This window comes from Balearica regulorum, chromosome Z (genome assembly GCF_011004875.1).
Source record: "Balearica regulorum gibbericeps isolate bBalReg1 chromosome Z, bBalReg1.pri, whole genome shotgun sequence".
In the NCBI taxonomy this organism is placed as follows: Eukaryota; Metazoa; Chordata; class Aves; order Gruiformes; family Gruidae; genus Balearica; species Balearica regulorum.
In genome coordinates, this window is record NC_046220.1 from 56,656,954 (window position 1) to 56,683,540 (window position 26,587).

The 26,587-nt window shown below is 42.0% G+C and overlaps 1 long non-coding RNA gene across 1 annotated transcript; it reads right to left on the reverse strand.

Annotated features, from left to right (window-relative positions):
* Nucleotides 1-635: 635 nt before the first annotated feature.
* On the reverse strand, nt 636-26,582 carry LOC142599589 (uncharacterized). The gene is made up of 3 exons (XR_012833160.1): nt 26,484-26,582; nt 10,502-10,652; nt 636-2,758 (listed from the first exon to the last, which is right to left on the reverse strand). It is a non-coding gene; the product is annotated as an uncharacterized LOC142599589 (long non-coding RNA).
* Between the last annotated feature and the right edge of the window lie 5 nt (nt 26,583-26,587).

Here is a 26,587-nt window from a genome sequence, read left to right on the forward strand (position 1 = left end):
GCTGGCACGTTTACCTCTTCAGTGTTAAAATTTGCACTTCTTCAACTGCCAGTGAAACACTAAATGTAGCCAAAATAGGCAGTGGCAGTGGCCTGGCTCATGCAAGAGCTGTGCTTAGCTAGTCATCTTGCAGTGCTACCCTAGCAGGGCTGGGTCCCTGTGACTCTGTTACCAGGAGGGTGAGACAGCCAGAAACAGATCCCCTAGATCCTGCCTGCTCATCTAGCATCTACTTCACTCTTCCACTGCTGCCCCTTCCCCTCCTCTCTTCCTCTCCAACAGTGGGAACAGCCAGGGCCTTGTCATCCCATCCTTAGGATGACAAGATTCAGTTGTGCTGGTGGTGGTGCCAGTGTTGTGCCAGCTCTGTCAGGTGGCATTCCCTCTGCTCACTGCTTCAGGTCACCAGCAGCATTTTCAGTGCAAATGAAGCAAAAGCCCCTTCCTTCCTCCAGTGGGTTTGTATTCAGCATAGGGTCCCCACTGGGTTACTGATTATCTGCTGTAACCTGCTCTCTTAAACAGTTTTATTTCTGTTTAGTGAGTTAACTACCTTTAACCTACAGTTGCTCTAAATCTGCAAAGGATAGATTAGTTCCCTAAATCCAATCCCCTGTTCTTTTTTCTCTTTACCCTTTCTTTTTCTTCTCCTCACCTCTGACTGGCAGCACCATTTTCTTTCTCCATCTGAAAATGCTGCAACTTTAAGCAACTGCAAACTTCAGATAGCCCCAGCTAGAGATGTGCTGCTCTGTCATTTCACAGATATTGGCTGAAGGTGCTCCTCTAGTAAGAGCTCCCACTGCTAGCGAAGCTCTCAGGTATCTACCCTCAATCTGTAAGACAGTTTGCAATTTTCATCTTTATATATAGATTCAGTCTGAGCACTTTATTCCTGCATGGAACTGGGCATTATCCTTGTGGAAAACGCACTCATAGCTCCAGATTATTTTTTTAAGGTCTGGCAGGCACTATTGTTTTTCCAGCTAATACTTACACCATCATATTTAGCACTAGGATAGTCTCTTGTTTCTGCCTTTGCAGTTCATCATAGCAAGGTTCTAACTCTTTAAAGTTGTGATCAATATGTCACTACTCATTGCCTCTTTTAGCTGAATAGCCATCTACTGGATATTTTAAGGGACTGACCAACGTAGACTTTGTCACTAATGCTGGATAAACTAATTTTCACATTTGTAAGTTTGACTTAGACACTGAAAAAACCCCAAAAAATTAATTAATGAAAGGGAGTGCACAGGGAACAAAAAACAGCAAGGAAAGCTTGTTTTGACTTAGTAGTTAACTTTTTCAAAGTGAGTGGTTTCAGCCAAACTATTCAAAATTCTGTGAAATCTAGGTGCATGAGAAGTGTGTCACATAGAATTTTAAAAAATATTTTTTTTTTTAAATAATGAGATATGTGTGTGTGTATATTTGATATCAATACCAGTATCTGTCGTCCCTACCCTCCCCCAGAAAAAGCAGAATAAAGGTTGCATAAGCGCATTTCCTATCCGCTCAGTCAGTAGAAATCAGGTCAACCCTAATTACAGCTACATTAGCATTCAGATCAAGCTCAGTTAACTCTCATTGCCACCCAAACATCTTATTTCAGCAGTCAGTCTAGGCTCTTCACGGCACAACAGATTTACGCATCTTTTCCACATTGAAAGGTGTGCTTTCAGTTCCTCTGACTTGCACTACAGCAGCCAGCAGCAGTCTTCATGACATTGTGGACCAAGTTTTGCTCAGAAGTTGTGAGTCATCCACATCCAAATCCCGATTCCATCCAAGTAGAGTGTTGAATAACACCATTACCTCAATGGGGTTGAGCATGAGGTAATGTCCCCAAAAATATCCTGATGGACCAAGTGCAGTAATGTTGCATTGGAAACAAATGTGACAAAATTTGCAGTTTCTGAAAAAATCCTTTGAAAGACACAATATGCTCTCAAAGATAAGTATTTGAGCAATTTGAGCACCTGCAACACAGTAAAATATGACTCAATCAAAATGAACAGATAGACTTATTCTATTTCATGGTTAAAATCAAAGCAATAGCTCATTTTAAATGCACTAAGGTACTGGTTTTGGTAGATCTTGTACTATCAGAAAGTCATGTTTTAAGGAGTTGTGAATCTACAGAATGACTGAGACATCTTAAGACAGAAAATATACCCTAATGTGGACCTCTAGTTTTAAAGCTTAGGAATACCTTCTCAGTGTTTCTGTTATCAGCATTCCCACTGGGAAATGAGACTAGATGCCACTTGAGTAATTCCTCCACCCTTTAAAAAACAGACAAATGTCAGTAGGTGGAGCTGCCTTTCCTGCAGTGGATAGAGAAGTTTCCCCTCAGAAGGAAGTTGCATTTGCAGGCACTCACTCAGCTTTTCCTGCTCCTTGGCAGATGGTCCTTGAACAAAACATGAACATGCAAGAATGCGGCTTTTACATCATGTTACCAAAGTGCACAAGGCAGGAGAAGACAGAACACAGAATTGACAGTGTTTGTCAGCACAAGCTGTTTGTTTCTTCTTTTTTTTTCCCCAGTCATGAAGAATGGTATAATTTTAAAAGGATACGTTTAGCTCTAGAGCATCTTGTACGCAACAGTAAAGCACCCTATTATTCATGCTTGGACTGAAGGTGGTGCTGATGTAAATATGTCTATTTTCATCATCTTCAGTGCCGAGATACATGAAGTACATCTTTGCAAATGACAATCAGGCTGACAGTTTTTTCTTTCATTATTGTTCTGGTGAAATAAATATGCAGATAATCTATTTATTACTAAAGTGTACTTCAGCTTCGTCTCTCAACTTGAAGTTGTACAGCATATATAAGAGCACTGTGATCAATCTATTGTCTTTATTTCAAAAGGGAAATTCATGAATCTGATTAACTGAAAGAATGCATGTGGTATGAAAAATTCTGAGAATCACTCAGAAGAATAATCATGGCAAGAATTTATGACACATGTCTGAACAGCAGTTTATTTCATATGAATTTCATGTCTGCTTTATTTCTGAGGCCTTCAATAAGTATCCCAAGGAGGCTTCTCTGACTGCCTTCTTCAAGTTTGACTCGGGCTGAGTGATTACAGTTCATTTTTTTCACATGGTAGGACACACAACAAAACTTTAATATTAAAATGAGCAAGTTTGGCTATGAGTGAAGAGCTGATCCTGTCCTGGGAGTCATGGATATCACAGTAAAATCAGCTCCTCTGAGTATTTACAAGGCATATAGAACATACGTCATCTTCTGATTTTAAACATCTCCATATGGCCTTCTCTACCATCCTAATTTCTGATCTTTTCTCCAATATGCCTAAAATACTCAGAGATGCTGATTACCACATATAAGTCCATCTGATATGCTGTACAAAGTTAGCCAGTCAAAATCTTTCAAGATTTTTTTATTGTTCTATTGCAATGGCAAAATGCAAAGAAGTGTTTAATTTGTGGCTATGGTGAGCAAAAATATGCACAGAATGCTACTTGATTTCACTATGCTGGTTACACGTGCAGTTCCTTTGGGCTTCTGATACCTTCCTCAATCTATCATTTCTAAAATAACCAAGAAAGACACTTTTAATGAGGACCTGGCATACACATCCATGTGACAACAGGTGATGCTTGAAAGCAGCTCTGAGCAGTAAGGCTCTTCAGTGTTCAATGCACTGTGAAGGTGCAGGGCTGATGTATCTATCCTCAGAATGCCATTCAGCCATTCATCTGCTTAGGCTTGGGCAACATAGTAAGCCACCTTCCATTTGTTTCACTGCAATGAACATTAATGTGCAGCACTCCACAGAGGACAAGAAATAGGAGGTGCCTGTGCCAGTCACTGTAGGACAAAACTGACAAGGACAACAGGCAGCAGGAGCCCATAGGTCCAGCAATGCAGTGCATGACTGCAAAACCTTCAGGTAATACACTCCACCATCCCCAAACTCTGGCCTTGTTAAAATCAGAAGGTGGGGACAACAATGAAAACTATCCAGCTTTGTTATTTTTTCCTATACCTAGCCTTGATAAAAGGAAAATCGATGATCTTGAGCTACAGTTCCATGTACATTGTCACAGCTACTGACCACTGTTTTTAGATTGTCTTTGCTGTCTCTTTTAATCATACCAGGTTTTGGCTTCTCTTACGGATGCTTCAGAGCCAGGACACCTGCTTCTTTCAGCAAAGAGTCTCTAGCCAGCACTGATTTCACTAAACATCAAGAAGATCAGTAGTTACATGGCTGATCGTTCCTTCCGGCCCAGGAGATAAAACTTTATTTTTGTTTTGGTAGATACATCAAGAGTTGCACACTTTTGAGAAGTAACTTCTATTCCACATTTAACCTCAATCCAACTAGTAGTTACTAGAAAAGTACCAAGAGGCCAAGGTTACTGGTCAAGGCTACTCTTTGAGGCCACTGGCTTACCACCTTCAGTTTGTTCAGTTGGTTATTTAATTACATGGATAGCCTGTAAGCAGTACTTCTTTTCAGTTCCAAATGTTGCTTGGCTATTGGTTAAGTGTATCCCTGTGAACTGAGTATCTTGCAGCTATTAGTCCAAACAGTGGCAGCAATTTAGGAGAAAAACACAGAGGATATTTTTCTGCATCTCTCTCTCTGTTTCTTCCTCTGCCAGGAAGAAGCTGGACCTGGCACCACAGCTCACTAGCTGACATCAGGATCTTTGGGGGACATGGCCCAATCACCTCTGTTATGCTGTGATAACACAAAGGCATTTATTTAAGCTTCTGTCAAATAGCACCTCTATCATTCAATACCAATGTCAGGAGAACAACTTTTGCAGGATGGGATCAGCACTGAGGGAAATTTCAAAGAAATTGGAAAAGCAGATGGGGAAATGTGTGGAGCTCTTTAGTCATTATTGTTCAATAGTCAAGTCTCCTTTGTTGAACTTCTGCCTTGAAAAAAGTAAATTTTAAATGTGTAAATGAAATGCTTCAGTTTTGTAATGATAAATATCTGAAACAAGGGTGATATTCCTTAATACCATGACTGATTTGCCTTCCTTTTGTGAGAGTTTCAGGTATTATAGGAATGTAAGATCAAAATCAGTATACCATCATACTGCAAAACTTCAGAGAAATTCTATGTTGAGATCATATATTTTTGAGTAGCAAGGAGGGGCAGAAGGCCATAGTCCCATGAGGTTTCCATTTTAGTTGCCTAGGTTAACTGCGTTAATATAGAAGCCTAATTTCTTAACTTATTCTTATCTGTTTATATCCCACTTTATAACAAAAGCTCTACTACTACTACTATTTCTTAAGGTAAAGGGAACAGACTTTCCAGCTCTAATGAATTCTGAACCACTGGGGTTTCTTACTTTTTCTTTAACATTTTCATGAGTGGAGATTGCAACATAAAATTAAAAAAAAAAAAAAAGAGAGAGATGGCACATAGCAAAAATAATATTTACCCTTAATGAAAAATCCACTAGCTTCAAGTTCTAGAAAGCATTGTGTATTCCAACCTTAACCATACTTTTTTTTATTATTTTTTAATCCCCAATTCATTCATTAACTTGTGTTAGGAATTTACTTTTTGCTGATGAGTTTTTACCTTCATTTTCTAAATCTTAATGTTCCATGCAAAAGACAGATAAAAATGCGCACTTTCTCCACTCAGTGTGAGCATGTTCTGTGAAAGATTTGTGTGATTTCAGATGATATGTGCGATACAGTAATTTTCATGAAGGCCTAAGCAGATTTTATCTAACTGTTTTGTGTCGTTAAGGAATAATTTGCGCTAATGACAAAGCTACTAGTTAATTTCTCAAAACAGTTTTAGACTGTAGTTTGGTGTATATATACATCCTACAAAATGCTAAGGAAATTCCTTAAAGTCCTATTATCTATTAGTATGTTCTAAGATGGCTTCTTTATTTACTGCACAGTATCTTTGGTAATTTAACCCTTAGAAAAGGGTAAATTGTTTCAATATCCTTAACACCTCTCTACAAAGATAAGTTCCCACTGACTGAAAAAGGGGAAACATAACCCCCATTTTTAAAAAGGGAAAAAAGGAAGATGCAGGGAACTACAGACTGGTCAGTCTCACCTCTGTGCCCAGCAAGATCATGGAGCAGATCCTCCTAGAAACTATGCTCAGGCACATGGAAAATAAGGAGGTGATTGGTGACAGCCAACATGGCTTCACTAAGGGCAAATCATGCCTGACAAATTTGGTGGCCTTCTAAGACAGGGTTACAGCATTGGTGGATAAAGGAAGAGCGACTGATGTCATCTACCTGCACTTATGCAAGGCATTTGACACTGTTGCGCAAAACATCCTTGTCTCTAAATTGGAGAGACTCAGTGGATAAGGACCACTCAGTGGATAAGGCATTGGGTGGATGGTTGCACTCAAAGAATTGCAGTCAATGGCTCGATGTCCAATCATAGAATCATAGAATCTTAAGATTGGAAAAGACCTCTAAGATCATCAAGTCCAACCATCAACCAAACACCACCATGTCTACTAAACCCAGTCCCCAAGTGCCACAGCTACCCATGTTTTGAACATCTCCAGGGATGGTGACTCCAATTGGAGATCAGTGACAAGTGGCGTTCCTCCTGGGTCAGCAGTGGGACCAGTATTATTTAACATCTTTGTCAGTGTCCTGGTTTTTGGCTGGGATAGAGTTAATTTTCACAAAAGTTTGGGAGGGGACATAGTCAGGACAGCTGACCCAAACTAGCTGAAGGGGTATTCCATACCATATATCATGTTCAGTATATAAAGGGGGCTAGCCAGGGAGGAGGGGTCGCTGCTTGGGTACTGGCTGGGCATCAGGTCAGGTGAGCAAATTGCATTGCACATCACCTGCATTGTATATTCTGTTATAAGTATTTTTGTTGTTATTTTCCTCTTCCGTTGCTGTCCCAGTAAACTGTCCTTAGCCTAACCCACGAGTTTTACCTTTTTCTTCTGATTCTCCTCCCCACCCCACTAGGGGACAAAGGGGTGAGCGAGCAGCCACGTGGTGCTGAGCTGCTGGCTGGGGCTGAACCACGACAGCCTGGGACATGGACAGTGGGACTGAGTGCACCCTCAGCAAGTTTGCTGACAACACCAAGCTGTGTGGTGCAGTCGACACACTGTAGGGAAGGAATGCCATCCAGAGGGACCTTGACAGACTTGAAAGGTGGGCACGTGCAAATCGTATGAAGTTCAACAAGGCCAAGTGCAAGGTCCTACACATCAGTCAGGGCAATCCCAAGCACAGCTACAGGCTGGGCAATGAGCGGATTGAGAGTAGCCCTGAGGAGAAGGATTTGGGGGTGTTGGTGGATGAAAAACCGGACATGAACCAGCAATATCCGCTAGCAGCCCAGAAAGCCAACCATGTCTTAGGCTGCATCAAAAGAAGTGTGACAAGCAGGATGAGGGAGGTGATTCTGCCCCTTTGCTCTAGTGAGACCTCACCTGGAGTACTGCATCCAGCTTTGGGGGCCCCAGCACAAGACAGACATGGAGCTGTTGGAGTGAGTCCAGAGGAGGACCATGAAGATGATCAGAGGGCTGCATCACCTCTCCTATGAGGACAGGCTGAGAGAGTTGGGGTTGTTCAGCCTGGAGCAGAGGTGCCAGGGGGACCTTATAGCAGCCTTCCAGTACCTAAAGGGGCCTGCAGGAAAGCTGGAGAGGGACTATTTACAAGGGCATGTAGTGATAGGAGAAGGGGTAATGGTCTTAAGTTGAAGGAGGGTAGATTTAGATTAGATGTTCAGAAGAAATTCTTTACTGTGAGGGTGGTGAGGCACTGGAAGAGGTTGCCCAGAGAAGTTATAGATGCTCGATCCCTGGAAGTGTTCAAGGCCACTTTAGATGGGGTTCAAGGCCACGTAGTGGAGGGTGTTCCTGCCCACAGCAGGGGGGGTTGGAACTAGATGATCTTTAAGGTCTCTTCCAACCCAAACCATTCTATAATGTAAGTGTGCAAGGAAAATAAATGAATTTTTGGTTGAGTCCTAACTAAATATTTATCTAGTTTTCATTAAAAAAAGGACTCAGTTATACAACTGAAAAGATTTTCAAGCACAGCTCTGCAGCTGTGATTATATTATATTGCATTATATTATATATCATATAATATCATATCACATAATTTTTTACTTTAAGCACAAAAATCATTCTACTGGGTTTAGTTGAACTACTCTTGTTAAAATATGCATGTCTGAGTTTTTGCAGGATTAATGACAGTTTTGTCATGAAGCTCTTCTGCCATGTGAGCTCATGAGGTGTGATGCCACCTAGCTCACAGGTCTCCGTATGACTGCAGAGGTCAGACCCCCTGGTAACAGCTAGTGCATAACTCAACTAGTTTGCCACTCTCCATTTTAATATCAAATTGCAGCCTTTACTTTCAAAGTAGTCCTGGTGGAAAACAAGCTCTCCATGAGCCAGCAGTGTGCCGTTGTGGCCAAGAAGGCCAATGGTATCCTGGGGTACATTAAGAAGAGCGTGGCCAGCACATTGAGGGAGGTTATCCTCCCCCACTACTCTGCCCTGGTGAGGCCACACCTGGAGTTCTGTGTCCAGTTCTGGGCTCCCCAGTTCAAGAAAGACAGGGAACTACTGGAGAGAGTCCAGTGGAGGGCTATGAAGATGATTAGGGGACTGGAGCATCTCTTGTGTAAGGAAAGGTTGAGAGAGCTGGGTCTGTTTAGTCTGGAGAGTAGAAGACTGAGACGGGATCTGATCAATGCTTATAAATATCTAAAAGGTGGATGTCAAGAGGATGGGGCCAGACTCTTCTCCGTGGTGCCCAGTGACAGGACAAGGGGCAACGGGCACAAACTGGAACACAGGAAGTTCCATCTCAATATGAGGAGAAACTTCTTCCCTCTGAGGGTGATCGTTTACTGGAACAGGCTGCCCAGAGAGGTTGTGGAGTCTCCTTTTCTGGTGATAGTCAAAACCCGCCTGGACATAATCCTGTGGAACTTGCTGTAGGTAATCCTGCTCTAGCAGGGGGGTTGGACTAGACAATCTCCAGAGCTCCCTGCTAACTGCAACTGCTCTCTGAATCTGTGAATACTGAAATAACATTCATTTTAATACTGTGAAGGAAACGAAATCATGTCTCTGATAATTATTTCATTATTAATTTCACATCTGTGGTCAAACAATTTCCTAGCACAATAAATTCAATATTAGCAGTAACACAGAAGTAATTGGAAAAGATCAGACTCAGGCTGCAGGGACTGGTGAAGAGTGCCAGGGCTCGAGGCCTCCTGTTTCACAGGCCTCAGGAGAAACATCGGGAGCTGCTTGATGGAGGAGTTTTGGCTGCCCCTTGGAAGCTTCTCAGCTCCTTCTCAGGGCCAGCATGGACAGACCACAAAGGCTATAAATTATAGCTTCATCTGCCCCCTCCTCCCTGTTCTCCCAGGCCTCTGCCAGAATCCCTTGCTATAAAAAATGGAAAGACCCATGAGAAACCTCATCATTTACTTAACTCTGACACACTGAATTTTGCTGGTTGTATTAAGATCTCTTCTACCTCTCTCCACCCTTCTTCACTCTTTCAGTCATTTCATATCGCTATCTCCTCTAGTGCCAAAGAAGGAGAAAAATAAACATGCTTAATTTAAAATTTAAGGGAAACAACTATCTAATTAAATTTGTGTATTGGGTAGTAAAATTACAGTATTCCTGCTGCTGTCTGATTTTGCTTTGTCTACCTCTCATCTTTTGGTCATGATTTGGCTTTTTTAGATCTTGGTACCAAACGGACTCTTTTAAGTGCTGTGAAAGAACTGTGGTTGAGTATCACTGCAGTAATAGTAATAATCATAGCAGTAGGTTTTGTTCCAGTGACTCCAAATATTCTTATTAATTTCTTGGGAGCTAATGGCATTTAAACGAGTTAGGAGTGAACAGCAAGCTCCAAAGCAGCCTGTCAGGCCTTAAGTCAGGCTCAGCTGATTTGCCATTCCCTCTACACATTGCAGCTGGTAATGGATGAGATAAATCAAGTGCTAAGGTAACCAGTTAAACCTTAGTAAGCCCTAGCAGGGCTTCGTCCAACATAAAATTTATATAGTCTTTTAGTATGTAGAAAACTTTTTGTAATTTTTTTCCATTCTGAACTATTTTAACTATTTCAGCACTGTCCTTAGGCTTACATAACTGCTCTCATTTGTCTCATCCCTCAGTCAATTTACATAATCCTCTTTGAAGAGAAATAGTTAAATGCTTCTTAATTCCACCTTGGCTTGAATTTAAAGTTGTTGTCGTCATTGTCGTCGTCGTCTTCTTCTTCTTCTTCTCCTTCTCCTTGTTGTTGTTGTTGTTGTTATTATTATTATTATTATTATTATTATTCACAAGGTTTGCACCTGGACAGGCTCCAGCTTTTTCCAGGGCCCACCATTTGTTCAGTTATTTATTTATTTTAACACTAATGACAAACTGTGGTGTGTGCATTGCAGAATGTAACAGGTAAAGCTCAGCAGTCACCTTTTTTGTCCCCAAATGTCCACACATTTTCATTACTCTCTGCAGGACTAAAGTCAACTGGATGGGCACTTTTTCCATGCATTTCTTTAAAACTGGTGCTTGTTTTCTGATTAAGTCATGTAAGCTAGTACAGTTCAGCTGAAAATTCAGACTGCAAAAAACCATGCAGGTTACATATATGAATTGAACTGAAAACTAAGTCCAGTTGCTGCATTACATCAGCAGCCTTTGAGCTTTGATGTCCTGATATTGCTCTGCTAGCTTAAAAGCAAAGCATTGCTTGCCCTGAGCCAGAGAATTTTCATACGGATGCTTACGTGTGCTAAATTAGGGCAGAGTTAAATTTGCAGTAAACAGGCTTTCTTAGAAGTTAATTTGATCCTAAGATGCTCACTACAGGCTTTTGTTTTTAATGAAATGAGGACTGTGGTAATCCATTACCAATGGTAAACCATTACCAACGGTAATCCAGCACTGGCTGTCATTCTGTGCATGGGGGAGGATAGGGAATATGAACCGGGCACTGTGAACTGCTGCTAAGAGACAGGAAGTGTAAGAAGCAAAAGACATGTTGAAAAATGTACAGTGGGAACCTAAAGTAAGAAGAGGAGGTGAGTGAGATACAGCAGCACAAAGAAAAGACTGCAAATATATTAGAGGCAAGACTAAGTAAAATGTTGCAAGAGGCTAATTGTGTTTAGGAAGATGGAAAGGCAGCTCCTTTGTCATGAAAAGGCTGGGGATTAAAAGACATGTCCTTCAGCAACAATACGAAATATGTCACATGCATTTAAGACTGTATTTTGACCTTTAGAAGTTACTTCATTTTAGAGAGCATGTGGCTCTGGAAGAATATTTGCAAAGGTAAACTGAAACTGCACAAGCATAGTCTCTTTAAAAATCTTAAAGATTTCAAACCCTGTCTTTTTCGGGTATCCTGACTAGTTATTTTCTCTTGGCTAGGCTGGAAATAGTATTTTTTGAAATCAGCACCCATGAATGCCATTATAGGGACAACTAGTCTGTAAAAGATCTGAAAAAGCATTTTCTTATTACCTGTTTTTTTCATTTAATTTTTTCTCTGCAGTTTGTGACATGCTGTTAGTCCTGTGAAAGTGGAAATATTACCACTAAAGTATCGTTCTCCTATAGCAGACACCTTCTGGCTGGTTAACCTGTTAAGAAAAACATGATGATACACTATCATGCTGCTAAGTAGTTCTTCCTACATTAACTTTCCAAAGGTAAAAATAGATAAAATTGTTCTAGCAGCATGAAGACAACTGAAGTTTAGTTTCCTACATAGTTTTGCTGGAAGTCTTTTAAACACTCTGCCACTAGTTATTTTCACCTCACAAGGCTGGCATATAATTTTTCACTCTAGCTCCTATAAATGCCACTGTAGGGGCGAAAGGGGGCTGGCTAGCTGGACGAACGCTGACTCACCAGGCAGCTGGTACCTCATGGCTGCTCACCTTGCCAAATGGGATGAGTCAGGACTGAATTTCCCCGAGTTTCTCCTGGTACAGGACACAGTAAAATCTGTACATCCATTTTCAGAGTCTAAAAGAGCCATTAGCAACCTACTTGTTTTGATTTGTTCCCTACTCTGTCATTTCATGGCACTGATCCTGGATACTGTGGCAGGTTTTTTTTTTTTGTCCAGATGTAAAACAGGTGTTGATTACATCTCATATATGTTCCTGGTACCTTTTTGCATGAAACTGACACCTTGGCAAAATTGCAACTACAATTAACTCGAAATGCTTCCTTACACCCTCTCTGCATTTTTGACACTAGCTGGTGTTCAGCACTACTATTTCCTCAATGCCTGTATAGTATTTGTATTTTCTAGTTGCATACATATATAGGTATACACATAGGTATTTTAAAATACCAGAAAATCGGATGCGTTATTTCCTTCTTAACCTGCACAGAGAAGCTATAATATGAGTTTTCAGGGGAGAGAAAAGGCTTTTCAATGTTTTAGAAACAGCAGAGGCAGGACTGGCAGAAACCATCTGTGTCCTTAAGGACAGTTTTCCATTATTAAAGCTTCATATGCTATGGAGCTTGGTGCAGAAGGCCTGACAGTTTTGTGCTTAGTTTGGTTTGGTCTGATCTAAGAACTCCAATTTTCTCATATTTGAAAATCTGCTCTCAGATCTCAGAATGACTTTGAGACAATACTAGAATCCCCTGGGCAGGCTCCCTAAAAGTGCTGAGCTGGCTTCCCTGTTCTCCCTTTACTATTCCAACACCTACTGATTAGAAAAGGACTTATATGCCAGGTTGCAGTCACTGTCTGTAGAGTTTTACTCACACAAACACACCTTACAGAGAAAGAATATTTAGGCTACTTGCAGCACTTACGCATTCAAAATTTCAGTGCAACTTTTTCATCCTCAGGCACTGCCAGGCAGACTTACTGGGGCAATGGAGGGGGCTAGGAGAATGGTGCCTTCCCTAATATAGCAGTCTGCAATGGTAGCAAGCATGCTACCATCTACAATGCACCTGCTCAGACCTGCAGTATCACACAGGTACTTTCCTCTTCTGTTTTAATTATTTCTGATAGCTCTTAAATGCTACTTAGCCTCTGCTCTTCTACCACTGCAGTCACTCATGCTTTAGCTGCCATTGTCAAAATGTTTCCCAAGAAGGCATAAACACATGCCAGTAAGGACAGAAAGCCAAGGAGCACTGGAGAAAGTCAATGCCTGGCATGCTACCTTCTGCAATGGCTAAATGCACCCAGAGCTGGCCCCAAGCCATTTGCTTCCTCTTGAAGCATAAAACCAAGCAAACACTGCAAAACCTCAGGCTCTCCCTTTAATCCTTTTCTCTTTTGGGGTAACCATTGCTGTGCTCTTCTCAGTAAAAGGACGGTAACTCCCCACAGTGCTTACACGTACCTATGAAGGCTAGTTTTACCTCCTCTCTTGTTTAGTTCTTCTCCCATTTCTTATACTGTTTATGAGATCACCAGGGTTCACACTGCATTTGTGTCTTGTCTGTACAGAGTCCTTGTCTAAAAAAAAAAGGTGCCATATTCTGTAGTCACATTTCAGATAGGGTTGTACTTTTATTATTAATATAAACTGGAATTTTAGTTGGTGTACAGTGAAAAGATCATGCTTGGAAATTAACTATGGTGCTAAGTAAACTAATAACTTCATAGATTTCCTAAGACTGAAGCCTAGAGGCTTAATCAAAAGGACCAGCACCAGAGAAATTACTTTTTATGTTTTGATTAAATCTATTTGAATCCAGGCAAAGAAAATGCAATATATATATTGAGGGAAGAATCCAATAGAATAACATTGATTTTGCATCATATATTAAAATAAAAAAACAGAAAATGTGGAAAAATTTATTTTCAACTGAAATTGGCTAAAGAGGAATAATCCTGAGATCTCCAGGGAATTCATCCTCCCCACCCCACCCCCCACCCCCCAAAAAAAAAGAAGAGAGTGAGAAGGAAAAAAATGCAAAGTAATTATAAAGGAAGCATTATTGTGTGAGAAGTTGTAAAAAGAAAACATTCTAGTATTGAGAACATGATATCTTATAAGAAAGTACATAATAGAATTACTGTATAGTTTTACAGTAGTTACATTCTAGAATCCTGTTATTAAGTATTTCCCTCATCTACTGAGAAAGTACAGAAACATGTCAAAGAATTTTTTCTGAAAGCATCTCCTGGGTCTTTGGGTTTGCAGACAAACAGAGAAGTACCTATAATATGTGAGTATTGTAAAAGTCATAGAATCATAGAATCATAGAATGGTTTGGGTTGGAAGGGACCTCAAAGACCATCTAGTTCCAACCCCCCTTCCACGGGCAGGAACACCCTCCACTACACCAGGTTGCCCAAAGCCCCATCCAACCTGGCCTTGAACACTTCCAGGGATGGGGCATCCACAACTTCTCTGGGTAACCTCTTCCAGTGCCTCACCACCTCACAGTAAAGAATTTCTTTCTAACATCTAATCTAAATCTACCCTCCTTCAGCTTAAACCCATTACCCCTTGTCCTGTCACTACACTCCCTGATAAACAGTCCCTCACCAGCTTTCCTGTAGGCACCTTCAGGTACTGGCAGGCTGCTATAAGGTCTCCCCGGAGCCACCTTTTCTCCAGGCTGAACAACCCCAACTCATAGGAGAGGTGCTCCAGCCCTCTGATCATCTTCATGGCCCTCCTCTGGACTCTCTCCAACAGCTCCATGTCTGTCTTGTGCTGGGGACCCCAGAGCTGGATGCAGTACTCCAGGTGGGGTCTCACAAGAGCAGAGTAGAGGGGGTCAAAGAGAGCCTAATTGTTTATGAATATACATGACAACAGAATTATCTCCAATGATTGTTCTTCTGACATTCCCTACAAAATGTTGGAAATAATATTAAATTGGAATAATATTAAATTGAAATAATATTAAATTGTGAAGTTATGCTTAGAATTTCAGAAATGCCAGAATCAAACTTTAATTTTAGACTTACAGCTACTTCAGTAGCTCAGCCATTATGCCAACATCTTTACATAAAAAAGGTGGGGTTAGGGTAGAGGAACACCTCCACACCCCTTCATTTGTAATCACCATAATGTCTTTGCTGCTCACATCAACAGCAACATGCAATGGCGGCATTCTGCAGCCAAGGGTAACACACAGCAAAAAGTACCATGTACCAAAAGAGACAAAGGGTAACAAGCTACAATAGGTAAAAAATTGCTATGTGTAACAAATTTTGATATTTATTTTCTTCTTTTACTATCCTTGTAGTTAGACCTGATAACAAAATTGTCTGTCAACGTCCTCACCATCAAAAAGCATTAGACCTGCTGCTGCTGAGACAATTCATTTCTTCTTGTCTGCTTTTAGGCTTTGTTTTAGGACATATTCTCTCCCTCCTCCTACAGGCCTCTTCATTCCGATTTGCAGAAACTGGTATCTTCATGCTGCTTTTTCTCTTCTTCCCAGGATTTGCTCTCAAATACCCAGCGAGTAACAGCGAGCAGGGGGAATCAGTCAAGTGCCTCATGGCTCTGCTGGTCTATGTTGTTGCTTTATGAGGATGAAAGGCTTAAGTGCACAACACTGTGAGCTGTGCGTGGGCTGAGTGCTGCACGGTTTCAGCTGTCAGGACGCTGGCAGTGAATCTCTCCTGTGGCAACTAAATCTTCCTGCGAGCTGCACGGGCACCCTCCAATATGCAAGCCAGGACCCTAGCGTCTGCTTTTGGTAGATATTGCATACTCGCTTTTGCAACATTTATGTTCCTGTGTGGATCTAACTGAAAATATCTTTCCTTCCACCACAACTCCCTTTGCATTGCCTGGACAAGAGCGATCCACAATTTCAGCCAAATTCCTTCCCTTCTGTCCACAGTGAGATTATGAATGTACACACCAGTAAAAGTAGAGGGCTTTTGGACTGCATGCTAAAATTGCTTCTTGCCTCTCTGCAGCCACTGAAGACAACTTGCAGGTTCTACTCTATGAATGGGCATAGAGATGATACCAGTGCCTGATCCTTGATATCATGAAGCTCAGAGAGGAACTTTGCCATGAAATTTCTGCTTTTAAGTAGTGCCTTATAAACTTCTGTAATAATTATCCAGTTACAGGTGAAGTTAAATATTCTTACCAAGGTGCAGAATATGACGATCCAAATTTCTTCATCTTCTTTTGGCTCAGTGTGCGATCCTGGAAAAATCTTTGCACTTCCTCATGCTTCTGTTCTCCTATCATCAAAAACTGTGTTTGTTCTCCTTTGGATGATAATATTGTATTTGAATAGACACTGAAGTTGGCAGTGAGCAACTTGCACAATCTAGATCTTACTGTTCCCCCTACATCTTGCCAAAAATAAAAGATAAAACATGCTACAGTTACTTGAAATAACTTCTAATTTGTGATACATCCACTTAATCACGGTCATTTTAAAATGCGTTCATCTAAAACTTTACATGAAATTCTGTAGAAGGGATGTCTAAATTCAGAAATTGTACCCTTGTTTTTCTTAAAAGTGATGGAAAGTAAGACCACATTCTTATCACATATATTGCATTTAATATCTTGTGAAATATGGTCCAAGTACTGAAGTGTAATAGGATTTCTGTGATTCACAAAGATTAAGAAAATACCTCAGTCATCATGACAGTGCCAATTACTTAATGCTCAAAAGCACCAATGTGCAACAAATAAAAGGCCTGAAACAAGAACTGGTGATCAGATAGAATGTTGGGATAGCTAACACAACTGGAGTGCTGCAATGGGCAGATGCAGGGTCTGTAGGAAGGACAGGCTGGCAAGATGAGGAGCATACACCATCTTTCACGTGAGAGAGCAGTGAGGATGCATCATGGATCTCTGCCTTGGGATGGCTGATGAGGTGGTTGGGAGCTGATGGGTAAGGATTAGTGGGCAGACCCTAATGTCAGGAAAAGTTTTTATGAGGGGTTGACTCTGATAAGGGATGTGGGGAGAACAAGAAAGCTTTCTACGGGTACATCAGCAAGAAAAGGAAGACTAGCGAAAATGTGGGCCCACTGCTGAACGGGTCAGGGATCTACAAGTATGAGACATGGGAAAAGTCAAGGTAGTCAATGCTACCTTCACCTCAGTCCTTAGAGGTAAAGCAATCCCAGGTCACTAAGGCCAGTGGGAAAGACCAGGGCAAGGAATACTTATCCTTGGTGGAGGAGGATCAGGTTAGAGAATATTTAAGCAAACTGGATATTCATCCATCCACAGGACGTGACGGGTTGCACCCACAAGTGCTGAGGGAGCTGGCCCATGTCATTGTGAGGCCACTCTCAAGTATCTCTGAAAGGTCAATGCAACTGGGAGAGGTTTCTGAAGACTGGGAAAGGGCAAATGTCATCCCTATCTTCAAGTAGGACCCAAAGGAGGATCCAGAAAACTACAGACTGATCATCCTCACTTCAGTCCCAGAGAAGGTGACTGGGAGTAAATAATCCAAGACACCATTTCCAGACATTGTGAGGAAAAGAAGGTGACTGGGAATAGTCAGCATGGATTTATGAAGGGTAAATCATGTGTGACCAACCTGATAACCTTCCATAGTGAAATTACTGGCTTGGTGGATGAATGGAAAAGTAATGGTTGTTGTTTATCTCAATTTCAGCAAGGGTTTTGATACTGTCATCTGTAACATCTTCAGACAAAGTGATGAAGTATAATCTACAAAAATAGAGGTGGATTGAAAACTGGCTGAACTGCCAGGCCCAAAATGTTGTGGTCACTGGCACAAAATCCAGCTGGTGTGGCGTGGTCACTACTGGTATGCTACAGGGATCAAGACTGAGTCCAGTACTGTTTAACAATTTTGTTAATGGCCTGAAGATGGTGGGACAAGAATGCAACCTTAGCAAGATTGCAGATGATACAAAACTGAGATAAGTGCTGCTATTCAGAAGGACCTGGACAGGCTAGAGAAATGGGCCAACAAGAACATAAAGACATTCAAGAAAAGAGAACGCCAAGTCCTGCATTTGGGGAGAAATAACTTTCCACATGAGCACAGACTGAGGTCTGACCAGCTGGAAAGCGGCTTTGACAAAAAAGGCCTGGAGGTCCCCGAGGATGAGTAGACCATGAGCCAACAATGTGCCCTTGCAGCAAAGGCAAACACTAGGAAAAGTGTTGCCAGCAAGTGGGGGGGGATGTCATCCTTCCTCTCTGCTCAGCCCTGGTGAGAGACGTCTGGAGTATTGTGTGCAGTACTGGGTTCTCCAGTGCAAGAGAGACATTGACATACTGAAGTGAGTCCAGCAAAGGGCCACAAAGATGATTAAAAGAGACACAAGCATCTCTCATACAAGGAAAGGCTGAGAGAGCTGGAAGTCTTTAACCTGGAGAAGAGAAGGCTCAGGGAGATCTTATCACTCCATATAAATACTTGATGGGCAGAGTAAAGAAGGTGGATCAGACTCCTCTCAGTGGTCCCCAGTGATGGGAGAAGCAGCAATGGGCACAAATCAAAACACACAAAATTCCATTTAAACATAAGAAGAAACTTTACTGTGAGGGTGGTTGAACACTGGAACAGGTTGCTCAGAGAAGCTGTGAAGTATCCATTCCTGGAAATACTCTAACTTGAGTGGACATGACCCAGCAGCCCAAGTCCCCCAGTAAACCTCCTGGGAGAGCCTGTTTGTGCAGTCATAGCCCACCTTGCTTGACCACTGTTGCTGGGACAGACATGCCTGCCTCCATTTCACAGCCCTGCAGCCACCACTAATGGGCACAGCCAGCATCTTCACCGACTCCCCACCTCCACAAACAAACCCAAGCCTGGCTTGCTGGGGTGCAGCTCAGATCCAGCAAGGAGCAGCAAGGGCTCCCATAAAGACTGATGTGCCCAAAGCTGCCCCCATGTCAGGCAGGGTATTGTAACCCAAGTATTTGCAAGGCAGCCTACAAGCCTGTGGTTCAGACACAAAACAGTTGTGTTAGCTCTGAGTACTGTGTAGGATCAGTCTCAGGAAGAGGTATCATAGGACAGTGAGAATGAACTAAGTAACCCCACAGACCCTCAGTCTAGTAAACGGGACTCTGCCTGTACAGAAGGGGCAATGCACTTTTGAGTCTTTTTACGTGCTTGGATGCTACCAAAAAGAAAAAATAAATCCCAAAATAGCAACAGATCTTAAGCTTTAGTATGTAACAGGTTTTGAGTTTGACAGATTTGATTGTACAAATTAGGAAATAAATGAAAATACACATAAGAGGCTTGAATAAATGTTTTCTCTAGGCTCACTGCAATGGGGGAAAAAAGTGTCATGCAAAACTGTACATATTCATACCAAAAGCAGGCCACAACACCCTTGATTGTATACCACAACTCCCACAGCAAATTTGGGTTTTTTTCATAAGATTGTATGTGTTTGGCTAACTGACTCAATATACAAAGAGTTTTATCACAAAGGCCGTTGTTTACAAATGTGAAGCCTACCAAAAGACTCTAGACTGGTCTACTCTAGCCCAGTCTAGTGATGAAGCATCCCCACTTGACTTCAACAAAGAAGTCAAATCCATGTAAACAAGTGGATGATTTGGTTTATAATTTTATGCTGAGCTTAAATTAAGATCTACTAGGCATATGTTCTTGAGGGTGGATAGTTGTATTAGAGAAGCTCCCTATTAGATTTTTAAAATTCATGCACAAAATTACCCATGTATGGAGTAGGTAGCACAGAGTCTTCACAGCAGTTATGAAGTCCAGCCACAGTGTGGTGAATTCAAGGACTTGCACTAACTCCACAGGACATCAGACTGCAGAAAGTGACAATTAATTACTCTATCCTTTGTCACTGTCTGGAGTGGATTGATTTAATCAGAACAGATCAATGGGTCTGTGGAAAAGTCCATCTAATCCACAGACTTTTCTGCCATAGACTTTGAGAGTAAAGGAAAAATTTTAAAGCCTCATGTGTGGCCAGACAGCCGAACACCTTCTCTGGTGTCTGTGCATAAGCCAGTGTTTAGAGTCCAGAACCTCTGGCATTGCCACAGCTACAAAGGTCATCATCAATTTGGCACCATTAGAAAGTTGGAGCAAAATGATTTTTGTAGAAATTGTTTAAATGACTATACTAACCCTGGTTAAACAACTACAAACCCTAAATTCAGTAATCAAAGGAATTTTTTCCAGGATTAGGGCTGGAAATTGTAGTCATCTTCCTAAAGTGGATTCTCAGTGGCTGGTATAATCTCAGATTTCACATGGCAACTAAACAAATCTGTATTTATTTATTTAAGATACAATGTGGCTTAACATATGCCTACTCAGTGTTTTTTACATTTGTTACATCAGATACTGAAGAATTATTAATTTCGTTAATACTGGATTATTTTTACTCATTATATAGGAAAAGCTTCTCTAGGAATATATCTCAATATAATTTTAAGAATCATTACTGACACTTCTATGTATGATACTGGTTTATTACAAACTCAGTATAATCAAACTGTAAGAGACTTTGAATACTGATTAAGATGTCAAGCTTCTAAATTAACCATGGATATGCCTACCACAGCACTTTAGTTTGTATCAACAGTGCATTGTCAAGGCAATTCTCTTATTAACCCCATTTACTGTGCTTTGATTCTCTTCATTATTCAATCTTGGAGCATGCAAACTTCACATGCTTTTTCAAGGCACTTTTCCAATGCAACCAAACTGGAAGATGCATTCCACACAACACGATTCAGTTACTAATGCGGATGCAAGAGCCTCAATGCAGTGAGTGGACTGCACTCCCTTAAGTACTCCAGCGTATAGCAGGCACAGAGGTAGCAGCACAAAGCTCTCAGTTTGTACAGCTTATGCCACATCCTGGAGTGCTTTTCATGCACACAAAAGGCCAGGTGTCACCAGTTTCACATTTGCTTTTTATGGTCAGCCTTTACGATCAGTTCTTGCCATCTTGTTCCTTCCTCATCCCTGCAAATCATGGTATTATCCATGTCTTCCATTTCTCAGAATTCTCAATAGGGTGCCACATGGACAACTACAGGGAATCCAGGAAAATGCACTTCTTGTAAAACTGTGTGGACACAGAGCTCACAGTACCAGGAGGATACCAAACTGATGGTCTGCCAGTGATCATCTTATCAACCACTGTTGAGAGGACCAGCAGCTAGGGTAAAATATAATTTAAGAAGATGAAGTAACTTCTGTGTAGAAAAGATATAAACTTTTCTTTACCAGAACCCAGGACTTCCAGAGCAGCATGGTAGTACTGCCCACGTAATACAGAGCCTAGTCAACCACAAGGTGAGTGCACTACTCAGCCTTCTGCCCAGCAAAGCAGTGTTGCCACCTGTTCCAACCCCCAAGGTGAAACATCCAGGCTGCACTGGTAGCTGAGTCAGTAGGAAAAAAGGAATCTCAGTTCCTCAACTGTCTGGTACAGATTGATAGGGAGATCCTGGTGTTCCTGGATGAACAGCAAGGACACGTGACCAGCAGGTTGAGGGAGGTGATTCTGCCCCTCTACTCTGCTTTCATGAGACACTACCTGGAGTACTGCGTCCAGCTCTGGGGGCCCCAGCACAGGGAAGACATGGAGCTGTTGGAGAGAGTCCAGAGGAGGGCCATGAAGATGATCAGAGGGCTGGAGCACCTCTCCTGTGAAGACAGGCTAAGACAGTTAGGGTTGTTCAGCCTGGAGAAGGCTCCTGGGAGATCTTACTGTGGCCTTTCAATACTTAAAAGGGTGCTTCTAAGAAAGATGAGGACAGACTTTTTAGTAGGGCCTGTAGTGATAGGACAAGGTGTAACAGTTTTAAACAAAAGGAGGGTAGATTCAGACTAGATATAAGGAAGAAATTTTTTACGATGAGGGTAAAACACTGATGAGGTTGCACAGAGAGGTGGTATATGCCCCATCCCTGGACACATTCAAGGCCAGGCTGGATGGGGCTCTGAGCAACCTGATCTAGCTGAAGATGTCCCTGCTCATTGCAGGGGAGTTTGGACTAGATGACCTTTAAAGGTCCCTTCCAACCCAAACTATTCTATAATTCTGTGATTCTATGACATTCCAGGATGCTAACTGAAGAAGAAAAGTCAGCATAAAAAAACACATGTTCATGCAAACAAGAAGGGACCCTATGGCGCAAGCCAACCTCAGCTAATGCTATAGAAACACAACATATTAGTAGGCATTCGTAGAATGTGTTCACACATAGCTGGATTACAGTTACGGAGATCACCAAGAGGGGATACCCACATCATGAGGGAGATAGGTAGAAAATACTCAAGAGACAGTGAATGACTTGTTACGTCTGTAAGATAGCATAAGCTAAGTGTAAGATTGTTACATGTACTAGCATTTACCAATCAGGTAAGTAATAAATAACTGATGTACTTAAGCAGAATGATGTGAGTGTGGTGTGGTGATCTGTGGATTTACTACAGTATCCAAAAGATCTATGAGAAGCAGTCAGCGTAGCCTCTAGATCTGCACGAAGTTGCCTATCCCTTAATATCAATGTCTATACATATCTCCTTTGCTTTCTTCCCCTCATCATGAACACTCACAAGAATTAAAAAGACAGAAGCCAATGGGACTGGACTTCAGAGAAAGCAAAAGGGCTTGTTTCTTCATATAACAGTTGCCAGACAGTTATCTCTTCTTGACAAAAGATATTGCGAATGCAAAGCTTATACATGAGTTTAAGGGGAGACTGGACGCATTCTTGGAAAAGATTATCTGAACGTTATAAAAAAGACAAATCATGCAGGGTTCAGAACATCCCTGAGCAAAAAACTGTCATAGGGTGGCAAAGTTAACAAATGAAATGCATGTATATACTTGTTCTTGCACTTCTCTAGGCATTAACTTATACTAATTGGGCCAATAACAATACTGGATTAGATGTACCCATGGTCTGAATCAGTTTGATTGCTCTTACACACTTTAGTATTTTGTATTGTCTTTATGCTGTTTCGTAAAACATATAGATATTGTGTTCTGTACAACATGGCTGATAGGAATGCCTGATGTTACATTTCAGATATACTACAAATGACAGACTGTATATGAAATACATTTGGAAATGCAACCAACCTGTGAAGTGGACTTAACAAAAAATGGGCTATGTTGTATGACAGCACTAGACTGGCTAATTTTGACCTTATAAGAAATATCCAAACTCTGTAAGATTCTGTATTTTGGAAAAGTCATGAGGATGGCAATGTAATTCTTCTGATGATCAAAAACTGAAAGCATTACAAATCTAGTATCAGAAAAAAAGTAGTTCACAGGAATAGCCTTTCTTCCATTATCAGTCTCAATTTAAGAAATTGCTGTATAAACTCCTGCATATGAAACCTATTCTTTTCCAGAGGTGTTAATGTTCTGACAATAAAAAGCAATGCTTTTCAAAGTAGATGAGCAACTTCTGTTCAACTCAGTTTTAGTTCACTGGTGAAAAACTTTGATTATATTCTGATTATTCCTTATCCACTTAAGAAGGCATAAAATTATTTTGAGATATACATAATATTCTTGTCCTGCTTTTGGCTGGAATAGAGCTGATTTTCTTACTAGCCATCGGTATAGTGCTGTTTTGGATTTAGGATGAGAATAACGTTGGTAACACACTAATATTTTAGTTGTTGCCAAGCAGTCAAGGACTTTTCAGCTTCTCGTGCTGGCCTGCCAATGAGAAAGCCGGGGGGCACCCAAGAAGCTGGTAGGGGACACAGCCAGGGCAGCTGACCCAAACTGGCCAAAGGGATATTCCATACCATATGACATCACGCTCAGTATATGACTGAGGAGTTGGCTGGGAGGCAGCATGGCTCAGGAACTAGCTGAGCATCAGCTCCAGGTGGTGAGCAATTGCGCTGTGCATCACTTGTATATTCTTCTACTGTTATTATTATTTTCTGACCTATTAAACTGTCTTTATCTCAACCCACGAGTTTTCTCACCTATTTTTCAATTCTCTCCCGCATCCCACTGGGGATCAGGGAATGAGCAAACAGCTGTATGGTGCTTAGTTGCCAGCTGGGGTTAAACCACAACAATGCTACATTTAAATATAAAATACCAGGCATTTAACAATACAGCCACTTTTAATCAATAGCGCTTGAATATTTCAGTTTGGTAGGTTGTTTAATAGTGTCATTAGCTACATAAGTTCAATGAAGTGATTGAATGTTTTAATTAATTATTTTGCAAGGAATAACTTGAGAAGCTAAAAAAAAGAGATCATCTTTAAAAATTGAGATGTGTCCTTTGATAAAGATCAAATTGATAAAATTTTGAGATAAAAAATTGTAGAAATGTATTTTAAATTAGTTGAAACAGAACTTCAGTTTCCATTAGACCCTAAATGATCTAAGTGGGTACCTCTGCAAATTAATTTCATAGATGGAAGCATCAAAACATTAAAGGGATTAAGTAATCTCCCTGTAACAACAGTAGCTACTACCTTTTTTCTGACAGAGCAAGCGATCATGAATTTATAGATTGAAATGCTGGTACAGACTAAACTATTCTGTACATATACTGGCTCAAGCAAAGAAGTATAGTAATATTTATATATGTGTATTTTAAATTTCTGCCAAGGCCTGAATTACGTTTGATTTGTTCTTTCCACATAGACAGACACATAAAGTTCCATGATTTGAGAATGTAAATCAACAGCCCAGTCCTTCTATCCTTCAACTTTATGACATTTACCACAGCTCACCCTGTTCATCTTGCGAAGCAAATAAGCACACAAGTTACAATTGACATAACAGAAAAGACAGTACAGTATCAAGATCAACACTTTCTTTAGCAATATGGATGAGATGAATATTGCTAAAGCTTTACCATGGAACTGAGTCACATCGCTCTGGCAACAATATTCTGGTAAAACCACTGAGTGTCCAACACCTCTTTTTTCCTTTACATTGTTCACATGAAATTCAAAATTCAATGAAAACACAAATTTCAATATACTACCAGCTAAATAAAACTACCTGTATTTGCTGGATAGATAGAAAGATGCTTATCAAAATATCTTTTAGCTTGATTGCTTAAATGCATTGGTATGCAAGGTTATGAAATTAGATTGCTTATGGTTGTGTCTCACTTTAGTGTTTCTGACTGATAGGCCACTGTTGCAAGTGAACGAGTGCGAGCTCTTTAAAACACCCAGACATCCACTGAGGTTGAAGATCCCAGCAGAGCAGTTACTAGTTTAGCATGTCAAGATTAGGTTCCACAGTAGAAAGTATTAAGACATAGCTTCAGCTGTAGAAGTACAGTTTTACTAATTCAAGAATGTTTTGTTATAGACTTAAAGGTCTGTCAGTTAAGGTTTTTATATACCTACAGATTCTTACTTCTTATACCTATGATGGTTACACGGGGCCCTGAAAACCACAGTAAATCTATTAATGTTCTGAAAATGCTTCTGTGGCACATTAGAACAATTTTGATCAGTTCCTGTAGAGACAGGTGTAGTGGAGTGGTTGTAGGGTATATGAGACAAATGTCAGGTGCTTATAGCAACAGGTGTGAGAAAGATGTCAAGATTATTAAACCATGTATGAGTAACACAACACGTTAAGATACAGATCAGTACACAGGAAACAGTCATGAGGGAACTAAAGGGCTCACACAGATTACAGGCAAGCATTACTAGCTACATAGACAGCAGCAACTGGGTATAGAGCCGGAGATACTTCGCAGGTTATTAAGCAGCGGCAGATGCACTGGGACTACAGAGATACACCGCAATGCCCATTAGATGTGTGGGCATTGTACACAGCCAGAAAACCACCTACACCTCCACGCCACCTGTCCCCCAAGTACACACCTAGAACGGAGAGACACACAAACTGTAAGGAGGAGAGCAGCTGGTTTTCACAGCTAGGTGCCAGCACCACACCCACGGCCTTCACCCCACCGCCTGCACAAGAGGTCGAGCCCGGTCGGTGCGGCAAGGCCGAGTGGACCCAGGCGGCCACCGGGCGCCTCAGGGCCTTGGTTCGGCCGCAGCGTGGCCTCGCGCCTCCCCGCCAGAGAAGCCCAGGCCGGGCAGCACCACCGCGGAGCCACAGGGCTATGGACCAGGCCGCCGCCGTCCCTCCCGCCTTAAAATGGCGGCAGCCGGGCAGCTCCCCCACCGCCAGCGGCTCCCCGCTGCCATTTTCCGAGGGAAGGAGGCGTGGGACGCCTGTGACGGGCGGCGGTGGGAGGGGGAGAACAGCCGCCGTCGGGCCTAGCTTCCTGCCTGTCCCGCCTAGCGGCGTCTCCCTTGCCCGCCGGCGGGCGCTCTACGACCCCCGCAAGCAGCGCGCCGCAGCCAAGCCCCCGCCTCTCCTCCCCACCCGCCGGAAGTGGCGTCAGGCGGCCGCGGGCCCGGCCCAGGCAGCACCCGCGCGGCCACGCCCCTCGCCGCGGGCCCCGCGCCGCCACCCGCCTCTGCCACCGGCAGCCCCACCGCCTCACCGCCGTCCCTGCGTGCGCCCGCCCGCGCCGGTGGCCCTGGCGCGGCGGAGGTGCCGAGGCGGTGCCCAGGCTGGCCGAGGGAGTCGTCCCCGCCCGCCCCGGCG